This window comes from Delphinapterus leucas, chromosome 18 (assembly GCF_059928025.1).
Source record: "Delphinapterus leucas isolate spDelLeu-1000000601 "Yukka" chromosome 18, BTC_Dleu_Yukka2, whole genome shotgun sequence".
Lineage (NCBI taxonomy): Eukaryota > Metazoa > Chordata > Mammalia > Artiodactyla > Monodontidae > Delphinapterus > Delphinapterus leucas.
The window spans coordinates 26,510,311-26,522,516 of record NC_143146.1 but is presented as its reverse complement, the minus strand read 5'-3'; positions in this window follow the sequence as shown (position 1 = coordinate 26,522,516).

Sequence of the window (12,206 nt, the reverse complement as noted above, 5' to 3'; positions counted from 1 at the left end):
ATTGAATATAGTTCCCTGTGCTATACAGTAGGACTTTGTTGTTTATCCATTCTATACGATGGCTGGGAGTTTAGGGTTAGTAGCATCCTGTGTTTTCTCATCCTGAGGTTCCTCAGGCTGCACCATTGGGGGTGGCTGCAGTCTGATGACTGCTAGGTGGCGGGCGTTCTTTGTTTGCATCCTGAGTTCCGTCAGGGCTCACCATTGTGGTGGCTGTAATGTGATGGCTGATGGCTGCAACATCCTTCGTTTACTGATATGGCAGGCAATATTTTATTTCTCATCTGGATGGGACTTTTATTGTTAAAACTGGGAAAGTCCTGGGCAAACTGGAACAAGTTGCTCACCCTATTGGTAAACCGTAACCTATCCCGCCTAGCTTTTGCCTTCTGTCGTTGCTCTATCTCCTGGGTAGAGGCAGAGACAGAGGTTACCATTTTTAGGAAATAACAGTCCTTCACATATCTGAAGACTGCTTCATGTCATTCTCAATTTTTCTCCTAGGTTAACCAACAGGTTTTTACCAAGGACTCACTTTACCTGGTGTATTGTATCAATATTCACTGCTCTGAGGGCTGCAGACTAAATGGGATGCAAAATCACTGCCCTGAGGGAACTAAAAAAGGTGGTTCTTTTTGCCTTTGCCCATCAGCCTTGTTTTCCAACTCTTTAATTATCTGTATTGATTTGCTTTGAACATCCTGCAAGTTCACCATGCCTTTTGTAATTGGTGGAGACCAGAAATGTACGAAATACTCAACTTCTAGGTGACTGTTCCCTGCTGCACAGAGTAAGATCCCATAGGGGCTCTGAGGTCCCTACTTCTACTTTTATGTTCAACTGTCTTGTCTGCTTTAAAACTATTTTAAGTCATCACCATATTGTAGCAGATTCTGGCTCGCCCTGAAGCTCTTATGCCACTGGCAGTGGAGCTAATCAGTACCTAAGATGGAATTCTTCACCACAAGCATCAGGATTGTCCATAAACTACTCTGCTTTGTATTAATCTCAGTGGTTTGAAATATAAAAATTATACTTGATCTGGTGTTTACAAATAGTTTTCACAACAAAAAATGAAATGCATATCTTCCATAATTCTAACCATCAACTGTCTCTAATTTGCCATGTGCCTTTTATTAAATTGCATTTGGACTACTTTCTCTAGAAAAAAAAAAAAATTCTACCCTTGCCAATTACCCTCCTATACATATTAGTTTAGGAATTCAGACCCATGTCATAGTGACCTTATTCCTTGATTTGAATCTTTTTACCATTTAAACACAGACAATATTTCCTTGAAACAGGTGTTTAGAAATATCTGGGGAACTCCAACGGCTTACAAAGAAACGAGTTCACTTTGTGTTTCTATCTTAGGCCGTGGAAATACTTAACCATTTAGCATTTTGTTTTTGAAATACAGTATCATTTATGGTCTAGACACCACAGACAGCTGTTCAAATTCAATTCAAATGGGCCTCGTTTCTGCAGTATTTATTTAGCATGTCTAGCTAAATCTCTGAGTAATCTTGCCTGAGTCCTTAAACAGGGATTAGAAAGTACCAATTGTTGATTTTTCTTTTCTTTTAAGGTACATACTAACGAGAAATTTTCTATAAAAGTTTGGTTATTACCTTTAAGCAAATAATTCTCAATTTTTTTTTAAAATTTGTTTTTCTTTATATGGCAGCCAGTCAGTGTGGCCAACCATTTAGGGAAAATTAACAATAAATGTATTAAATGGAAGTTTACCTTGACATATAATCTCTTTGAAAAGTAAAGGCTTAGATTCCTCTCCTCCCTGTTGACAACATTGTATGTAGCCACACTGGAAATCATAGCTGCTTTCATGTTTGAGAAAACTGGAACATTTGAATTACAAACATATATTTAAAAAAACATGTGTTTTCTGTTCTACTCATTGATACATATTTGTGTAAATTTCATTTGGCCTGGCAATATCATTGAATTCCAGAAGTTTTCTCTTTATTATGGGTCACTAGGTAATTCATCAAAAGAATAGTAAAAATTTGGATATATTGCTTTATCATATAACCATGAAAGTTTCTGAGTGGTGTTATGTTTAAGAACAGTTTTTAGGTTAATTTATACTTGCTTCTAAAGCATTGGGAACTGTAAAATTATACATGTATTATAATAAGGCTGTTTCATGTATTTGGTTAGAGGCTTATAACTGCCACCTTTCCATTAGTATGAGTGAGAAGAGAGTCAGTTCATTGCTTTGCAGTGCTAGCACATGTTTTGTTTTTGTTTTGAAATAATTGTTTTTACTTGGAATTAGGCAAGCATAGCCATTTCATGTCTCCTGTGCATTGAAGGGCAAATTCCTTACCTCTGATGTCCTTAGATTTTCCCTAGTGGTTTTTGCTCCTCGTTGGAGAAAAGCAAGTAATTAATTCTGACTACTGTGATTGGTTCCACACATTTGCACTAATGCTCCCATGTATTGTTTTGACATGTCATAACTTACATTGAGTAAAATTCACCCTTTTCATTGTAGAGTCCTGTGAGTTTTGACAAATACATACAGTCATGTAACCAACACCACAATCAAGATATAGAACAATTCCATTATCATCCTAGTTATTTTTGAAGTGTAAATAGAAAGAAGTTCAGTGTTTCATGTATGCAGTTCAGATATATTTGGGCTGACTGGGTCAGGTACACAAACAAGGATAAAGAAACCCAATGGATTAATGTACCCATTTTCTGCTTATACTAATCAAGGGGCTATAATGATGATGATGATGGTTATAAATCACTAATTATGTGCCACACCCTGTGTTAAGCACTTTATATACATATTGCCTTCAACCTTATCAATAATCTGAGCCTTCATATACATTTTTTTTGAATTTTATTTTATTTATTTTATACAGCAGGTTCTTATTAGTTATCCATTTTATACATATTAGTGTATAAATGTCAATCCCAATCTCCCAATTCATCACACCACCACGTTCCCCCCACCCCGCCCCTTTCCCTCCTTGGTGTCCATACGTTTGTTCTCTACATCTGTGTCTCAACTTCTGCCCAGCAAACCAGTTCATCTGTATCATTTTTCTAGGCTCCACATATATGTGTTAATACACGATATTTGTTTTTCTCCTCTGACTTACTTCACTCTGTATGACAGTCTCTAGATCCATCCACGTCTCTACAAATGACCCAATTTCGTTCCTTTATATGGCTGAGCAATATTCTATTGTATATATATTTACCACACCTTCTTTATCCATTCGTCTGTCGCTGGGCATTTAGGTTGCTTCCATGACCTGGCTATTGTAAATAGTGCTGCAATGAACATTGGGGTGCATGTGTCTTTTTGAATTATGGTTTTCTCTGGGTATATGCCCAGTAGTGGGATTGCTGGGTCGCATGGTAGTTCTATTTTTAGTTTTTTAAGGAACCTCCATACTGTTCTCCATAGTGACTGTATCAATTTACATTCCCACCAACAGTGCAAGAGGGTTCCCTTTTCTCCACACCCTGTCCAGCATCAGATTTTCTGATGGTGCCCATTCTAGCTGGTGTGAGGTGATCCCTCATTGTAGTTTCGATATGCATTTCTCTAATAATTAGTGATGTTGAGCAGCTTTTCATGTGCTTTGTGGACATCTGTATGTCTTCTTTGGAGAAATGTCTATTTAGGTCTTCTGACCATTTCTGGATTGGGTTGTTTGTTTTTTATGATATTGAGCTTCATGATCTGTTTATATACTTTGGAGATTAATCTTTTGTCTGTTGATCCGTTTGCAAATAGTTTCTCCCATTCTGAGGGTTGTCTTTTCGTCTTGTTTGTAGTTTCCTTTGCTTTGCAAAAGCTTTTAAGTTTCATTAGGTCCCATTTGTTCATTTTTGTTTTTATTTCCATTACTCTAGGAAGTGGATCAGAAAAGATCTTGCTGTGATTTATGTCAAAGAATGTTCTTCCTATGTTTTCCTCTAAGAGTTTTATAGTGTCCGGTCTTACATTTAGGTCTCTAATCCATTTTGAGTTTATTTTTGTGTATGGTGTTAGGGAGTGTTCTAATTTCATTCTTTTACATGTAGCTGTCCAGTTTTCCCAGCACCACTTATTGAAGAGACTGCCTTTTCTCCATTGTATGTCCTTGCCTCCTTTGTCATAGATTAGTTGACCATAGGTGCGTGGGTTTATCTCTGGGCTTTCTTTCCTGTTCCATTGATCTGTATTTCTGTTTTCGTGCCAGTACCATATTTTCTTGATTACTGTAGCTTTGTAGTATGGTCTGAAGTCAGGGAGTCTGATTCTTCCAGCTCTGTTTTTCTTTCTCAAGATTGCTTTGGCTATTCGGGGTCTTTTGTGTCTCCATACAAATTTTAAGATTTTTTGTTCTAGTTCTGTAAAACATGCCATTGATAATTTGATACGGATTGCATTGAATCTGTAGATTGCTTTGGGTAGTATAGTCATTTTCACAATATTGATTCTTCCAATCCAAGAACATGGTATATCTCTCCATCTGTTGGTATCAGCTTTATTTCTTTCATCAGTGTCCTATAGTTTTCTGCATACAGGTCTTTTGTCTTCCTAGGTAGGTTTATTCCTAGGTATTTTATTCTTTTTGTTGCAGTGGTAAATGGGAGTGTTTCCTTAATTTCTCTTTCAGATTTTTCATCATTAGTGTATAGGAATGCCAGAGATTTCTGTGCATTAATTTTGTATCCTGCAACTTTACCAAATTCATTGATTAGCTCTAGTAGTTTTCTGGTGGCATCTTTAGGATTCTCTATGTATAGTATCATGTCATCTGCAAACAGTGACAGTTTTACTTCTTCTTTTCCAATTTGTATTCATTTTATTTCTTTTTCTTCTCTGATTGCCATGGCTAGAACTTCCAAAACTATGTTGAATAATAGTGGCGAGAGTAGACATCCTTGTCTTGTTCCTGATATTAGAGGAAATGCTTTCAGTTTTTTACCATTGAGAATGATGTCTGCTGTGGGTTTGTCATATATGGCCTTTATTATGTTGCGGTAGGTTCCCTCTGTGCTCACTTTCTGTAGAGTTTTTATCATAAATGGGTGTTGAATTTTGTCAAAAGCTTTTTCTGCCTCTTTTGAAATGATCATATGGTTTTTATTCTTCAGTTTGTTAATATGGTGTATCACATTGATTGATTTGCATATATTGAAGAATCCTTGCATCCCTGGGATAAATCCCACTTGATGGTGGTGTATGATCCTTTTAATGTGCTGTTGGATTCTGTTTGTTAGTATTTTGCTGAGGATTTTTGCATCTATGTTCATTAGTGATATTGACCTGTAGTTTTCTTTCTTTGTGACATCCTTGTCTGGTTTTGGTATCAAGGTGATGGTGGCCTCGTAGAATGAGTTTGGGAGTGTTCCTCCCTCTGCTATAGTTTGGAATAGTTTGAGAGGATAGGTATTAACTCTTCTCTAAATGTTTGATAGAATTCACCTGTGAAGCCATCTGGTCCTGGGTTTTTGTTTGTTGGAAGATTTTTAATCACAGTTTCAATTTCAGTGCTTGTGATTGGTCTGTTTATATTTTCCATTTTTTCCTGGTTCAGTCTTGACAGGCTGTGCTTTTCTAAGAATTTGTCCGTTTCTTCCAGGTTGTCCATTTTATTGGCATATAGTTGCTTGTAGTAATCTCTCATGATTCTTTGGACTTCTGCAGGGTCAGTTGGCTGCGTTGGGTCTTTGTTGCGGTGCGTGGGCTTCTCATCGCACTGGCCTCCCTTCTTGCGGCGCTTGGGCTTCAGCAGTTGTGGCACACAGGCTCAGTTGCTCTGCAGCATGTGGGATCTTTCTGGACCAGGGATTGAACCCGTGTCCCCTGCATTGGCAGGCAGATTCTTAACCACTATGCCACCAGGGAAGTCCCCGCATACATTTTAAAGATGAAAAATCTCAGATACAGGGAGGTTAAATAACATTCCCTCCATAATGTAGCCAGAAGGTGGTAGAGGTGGGGTTTGTACCCATATCTGATTTTTAAGTGTGTGTTGTAAGCCAGGATGTTTTCAATCTGGCTTTCGATAGTGTCAATGATATTTAAAGAACCTGATATTTCCTTGCTGTTCCTGATCCAATCCTCATGAACAATTGATAAAACACTGAATTATATTGAAAGTAACACTCATTAGATTAGTTCATTGATTCAACATGTTTACTGGATGCTTAGAATACACTAGGCACTGAGTATAGAGCAGTGAATAAAAGAGACAAAAATCTCTACCCACCTGGAGCTTTATTCTAGACAATAAACGAAACAAATGAGTACAGTATAAGGTATGACTGTGGTATATGTACTGCTGTGGAGAAAGGAAAGCAGAGAAGGGGGCTAAGGAGTATTCAGGGGATGTGTCCATTTGTATAATGTTGGTCACTGAAAAGCTGACATTTGAGTAAATACTTGAAGGAGGACGGGGGAGTCAACCCATTTTACATCTAGGGGAAGATGGAGGAAATGGCAAGTGCAAAGGCCCTGAGTCACATGTGTGTCTGACTTGCCCAAAGAACAAGACCCATGCCCCAGAATGCAGAGTAGTAAGGGGGAAACTAGGGGTTTTATCACAACCACTCTAGCTCTTCTTTTGAAAATTGATTAAAAGGGACAGCATGGAAGCAGGAAGACCAGTTGGAAGGCTTTTGCAACAACCTAGGTGAGAGATGATGGTGGCTCAGATCAGGTGTTGGCAGAAGAAGTGGTGAGAAGTGTCAGGATTTTGGATGTGTTATGAAAGTAGAATCCTCATCATCTGCTGAGGGATTGGAAGTGGGTTGTGAGATAAGTCGAGAAATTAGTGCTAAATCCAAGGTTTTCGTTCCGTGCTGCAAATTCAGCAGATTGTGTGAGTTTGAATTCTAGGAAAAACATGCACACTTCATATGCTTTAGAGGCACCTAAATGGAATGGAAAATTTGAAATTATATTTTATTGGCATGGTTTTAAAATATTTAAAATTTGAAAGAATCCTCAAAACTGACACATATATTATTAATCTATAATAAATAAACACATCATTTAACATCACTTTTCTGGGTGTTAATTTTTAGACGAACACATTAAAAAAGGAACTTTTCCTCTTTCCATTTAGGTAACTTAGGTTGCAAGCTCAACAAACATATGCATAAAAAGTGGAAACCTTTGGTGCTTTTTGACAAATTTTTCTTCTGGATCCTCTAACACACAAACATATGTTTTTCTTGGCCAAGACTGACTCCTTATTCAATGGTTTAATTTCTCAAATATATGGAGTTTTTCAGGGGTTCAGATGTAAAAAGTTTATTCTTTTGACCAAGTCAAAAGACTAGACAAGCAATTTAGAGAGTTTCATCAAATTATAAGCACTTGGAACTGATAATATATACCAAGTTGACCCTTTGGTTTCAAAGTGAATTAAGTTAAATAATGGAGATTGAGTAAGCGCTCATTTAACTTTTGGAGTAATGAGGACTTTTACGTGTGGACTTTATCTCAACGTGTTAACACCCTCATCACCCTGTAGGATTATTTTGACAGCATATTCATGACCTTTCTTTTTACCTATCTGACTCTTCTACCAAGTTGCCCTAAGGTCTGCTAAAACCTCCCTAAAACATTATTCCTTATGTGCCATCCCCCTCCTTTCAGAACCAAGATTCCAGTCCAAATTCGTTAGCTTGGTATTCAGGATCATGCATTAGTCTGATTCATCTGTTTTCTGTCTCCTGCCTATTTTCTCTGCTTTCCAATACTTAGCGTTGACTTTAGGCAAGACAATCTCAATATAGTCTGCCTCATATACACACACCATGGCTCTCTCTTTTCTCAATGTTCTTTTGCATTGTCTGTGCACTCTAAACTACTCAACTAACATGTACTACAGATTTTTAAAAAATTAATTAATTAATTTTTGGCTGTGTTGGGTCTTTGTTGCTGTGCGCAGGATTTCTCTAGTTGCAGTGATCGGGCTTCTCTTGTTGCAGAGCACGAGCTTTAGGCATGTGGGCTTCAGTAGTTGTGGCTCGTGGGCTCTAGAGCGCAGGCTTAGTAGTTGTGGCACAGGGGCTTAGTTGCTTCGTGGCGTGTGGGATCTTCACGGACCAGGGATCGAACCCATGTCCCCTGCATTGGCAGGCGAATTCTTAACCACTGCACCACCAGGGAAGTTCCATACTACAGATATTTTTAAACACTCACCAGGTGCAGAGAACTATATGAGCGTCTATATTACCTTGTGCGTCTCTTTGCAGGTTTTGTTGCTGGAATCTCTCTTATCATCTCCTCTGCCCCATAGTGATTCCCTCAGTAAAACCACCTCCCCTTCAAGGGGAGTGAATGATTCTTTGGTCAGAAAACTGCACCCGTTGCAGCTACTACATTTATTATGATCTTTTGCAGCCACCTAGACTTAAGAATGAAAAGCTAGGTCTTTGTTAGCTAGGTCTAATAACAATAACAATAACTTAGTAGTTCACCTTTATTTTTTTTATTTTTATTTTATTTTTTTGCGGTACACGGCCTCTCACTGTTGTGGCCTCTCCCGTTGCGGAGCACAGGCTCTGGACGCACAGGCTCAGCAGCCATGGCTCACGGGCCCAGCTGCTCTGCGGCATGTGGGATCTTCCCAGACTGGGGCATGAACCCGTGTCCCCTGCATTGGCAGGCGGACTCTCAACCACTGCGCCACCAGGGAAGCCCAGTTCACCTTTACTGAACACTGTTTATGTGCCAAGTCCTATTCTAAGCTCTGTGCGTATATTAACCCATTGAATGCTCATGACATGGTAAATGTAGCCAATTGGGGCAAGCTACTTGCTTCATCCAGTCTATAGCTGGATGCCATGGGGACTGAATGGTTTATAAGCAATATTGCTACAGTGACCTTAGCTCTCTGCTGTGGGTCATTCAGAAATTTCATCAGCATATCTTCAATGCCTTCACCTGCAGCAGATAAAACTCTTGAATAGGACAAGCAATAGAAATAAGCCTAGTGGTAAATCTCCAGAGACTTCTCTTCAGTTGCTACAAATCCATCAGTTAATCCTTTGTGGAATTAATCTTTAGGCCACAGAAGATTTTCTAAGTGTGCTGTATTAGTCTGTGTTCTCCAGAGAAATCTATATATATCTATATCTTTATCTATATCTAATCTTAGGAGACATTATAGGAATTGGCTTATGCAATTATGGGGGCTGGGAAGTCCCCCAGTCTGCTGTCTGCAAGCTGGAGAACCAGGAAAGCCCATGGTGTAATTCAGTCCAAGTCCGGAGGCCCGAGAGCTAGGACCCTGTCGGAGGGCACGAGAAGACTGATATCCCAGCACAGGCAGAGAGCAGATTCTCCCATCCTCTGCCTTTTTGTTTTATTCAGGCTCTCCATGGACCGGATCATGCGCACCTGCATCAGTGAGGGTGATCTTCTTTACTCTGTCTACTGATTCGAATGCTAATCTTTTCCAGAAACATCCTCACAGACACACCCAGAAATGTTTTGCCAGCTGTCTGGGCAGCCCTTAGCCCCATCAAGTTGACATATAAAATTAACCATGACAGGTCCATCCCTTGTCAACCTGGCACCCATACCCACCTCCTTATTCTCCAAATAAAGAAAATCAGGAGGTCATAATTCTACCTAACGTGATACAACTATGCTGTGTTTAACCAAAAACACACTAACTCCTTCCCCAAATGAGGAAGTAAAGCCCTTGAGTGATGTTCACTCCTTTCTTGAACGTTGGCAGGGTCCATTTTTCTGCAATTTCTGAAGCCCTCCTTTTCTGACTTTTACATCATTTGCCTCACTCTAGTCTTTCTATACCTCTCCCAAGCCCCCGTGTTGATCTTAGCGGAAATTCTCTGAGCACAAAGGCAAATTCTTATCATGTGGAACTGTGTTTCTCTGAACATCTTCTGGGCATAGATTTGGGATTGGGCAGGTTTAAGGATTGCTAGGAGAGGTACCAACAATATTAGGAAATGACGCCGCACAGCATACCAGTCAGGTTCTTGGTTGCAAACAGTGAAATGTTTATTAAAGATATTGGGTAGCTCAAAGATTCATTGGAAAGGCTACAAAATCACTCATGAGAAGATGGCTGCTCTCACCCCCTGTGATTGCCAGAAGTGACAGTTTGTACTGCAGCTACTTCTGCATCAGGAATTTAAGCAATTAGGCAATGCTACTCTAGGCACTGCCAGGAAGGGAGAATGTGAATTCCCCAGACCTTTGTTCCCTTGTGTCCCAGGTCTGGAATCTTAAGTCTGGTGCTCTGATTGGCAGAGTCAAGGTTACATGCCTCATCCTGGGTACAAGGGAGAAGGAGGCTGGGGAAATAAGTATTCAATAGATTCAGCTCCCTGTACTCTTGGATCTCAGCCAAGACTTACGAAGTGGGTCATTCTCCAAACATATAAAGTACTTCAGATCCATCTGTTTTACATGACTGATGTCCACTACAGACAGTGATAGAGAAAAAATAGAAATTCCAGCTACAACATTTCATCACTCTGGAGTCATCTACATAAGTGAAAGCAGCCAGCTCTTAAACCTTAATATCCTTGGAAGATATCATTGAGATGGATTACCATCCCCAATGTTCAGATGTAGAATGGGAGATCTGGAAAGTTTAAGTTACCTGTCCGAAGTCACATGCTTACAAGATACTGGATCTGGGATGTGAACTCAAGTCTCTCTTTAAAGAATCTGTGATCTCTCCATTATACCATCCTGAAGGTTTTTTGTTGTGCTGTTGTTGTTGCTGTTTTTTCATATACAGGCAGGTATTTATTATGTAGATATTGGTGCTAATAATCTAGCAGTTTTGAACATCTGAAATGAGCTAGTAATTTCATTAAAATAATCTCATTTAATTCTGCCAACCAGCTTTACAGATATCATTAGGCTTATTTATGAGATTTTGGGAAAATTGAGATTCAGTGATAAATAAATCACCTATGGGCACACAGTAAGTAAAAGATGCAGAATATAATTTTATGCTTATGTGGTTTTTAAAAGTAAAGTAAAGTAATACCTTAAAAGTTTTCCCCTGACAAATTATAATTATATGCTGAAGTGTTATTTCATCTTAAAAGGAATCTGTGCCATAATTTCCTCTCAAATTTTTTCTCTCATGTATTTCAGACTTAAGCATTTTGATATTTAGTTATACATGAAATTTGAAAAATATTTCAGAATAAGGGTAATCTCTAATCTTTCCTAGAAGTGTAAGTTTATTATTATTTTTATTTTATTGCAAAAACAATAAATGCATGGAATAAAAAGATAAAACAAAACAGAACTATGTAAAATAGTGAAAATTCCTGCTCTCTCTAGAAGTAACCACTTAAAATCATTTCTGGTTTCAGCACTTCAGGGATTATTTGATATCATTAATAATGTGTTTATATAGGCCCCATTTCTTGATTTGTCAACTTTAGACAGAATTTAATTAATTGCCTTTATGAAGTAGAAAGAATTTAGCTAATTATAGTTTCTCTTACCTTTTCCTCTTTACCAAATTTTATTATATTTGATATACTATTAATTTAATTTATTCTTTTAAATTTCCTTTATAATTTAACATAATAATCTCTTAGGCTTCTACTTCTCCATCTGTCAACTTCAGACAATTTTCTTGTTCTCTTTTTTTTAATATTTATTTATTTACTTGGTCGTGCTGGGGCTTAGTTGCGGCAGGCCGGCTCCTTAGTTGCGGCATGTGAACTCTTAGTTGTGGCATGCATGTGGGATCTAGTTCCCTGACCAGGGATCGAACCCGGGCCCCCTGCACTGGGAGCGTGGAGTCTCATCCACTGCACCACCAGGGAAGTCCCTCTTTCTTTATCTTATCCTGCCTTTTCCAGATCTATAAATCTCCCAGCTGTATTTTTTTAAATTGCTAAAGTTTATAAATGTTGCAGTTTGCTTTATAAGTATTATTTAGTCTTCTGTGCTTTGACTATAGGTGTGTTTTTTAAATTGAAAAATGATAAATATTGGCGATTGTTATTCATAGCCGGACTATAAGAAAGAAATTAAATTATTTCTCACAAAACTTGGGCCACTCAAGGGAGGGTTAGAGTCAATGTCAAATGGATTCTCTCCTGCTTTATTAGATGCTCAGCATCGTTTTGCAATTAAGTACGCCTTAGATACAGACCATGATTTTCTTGTTTTAGCTGTTTTATTTTTCCTACTCTGCAGCTTCTAGTTG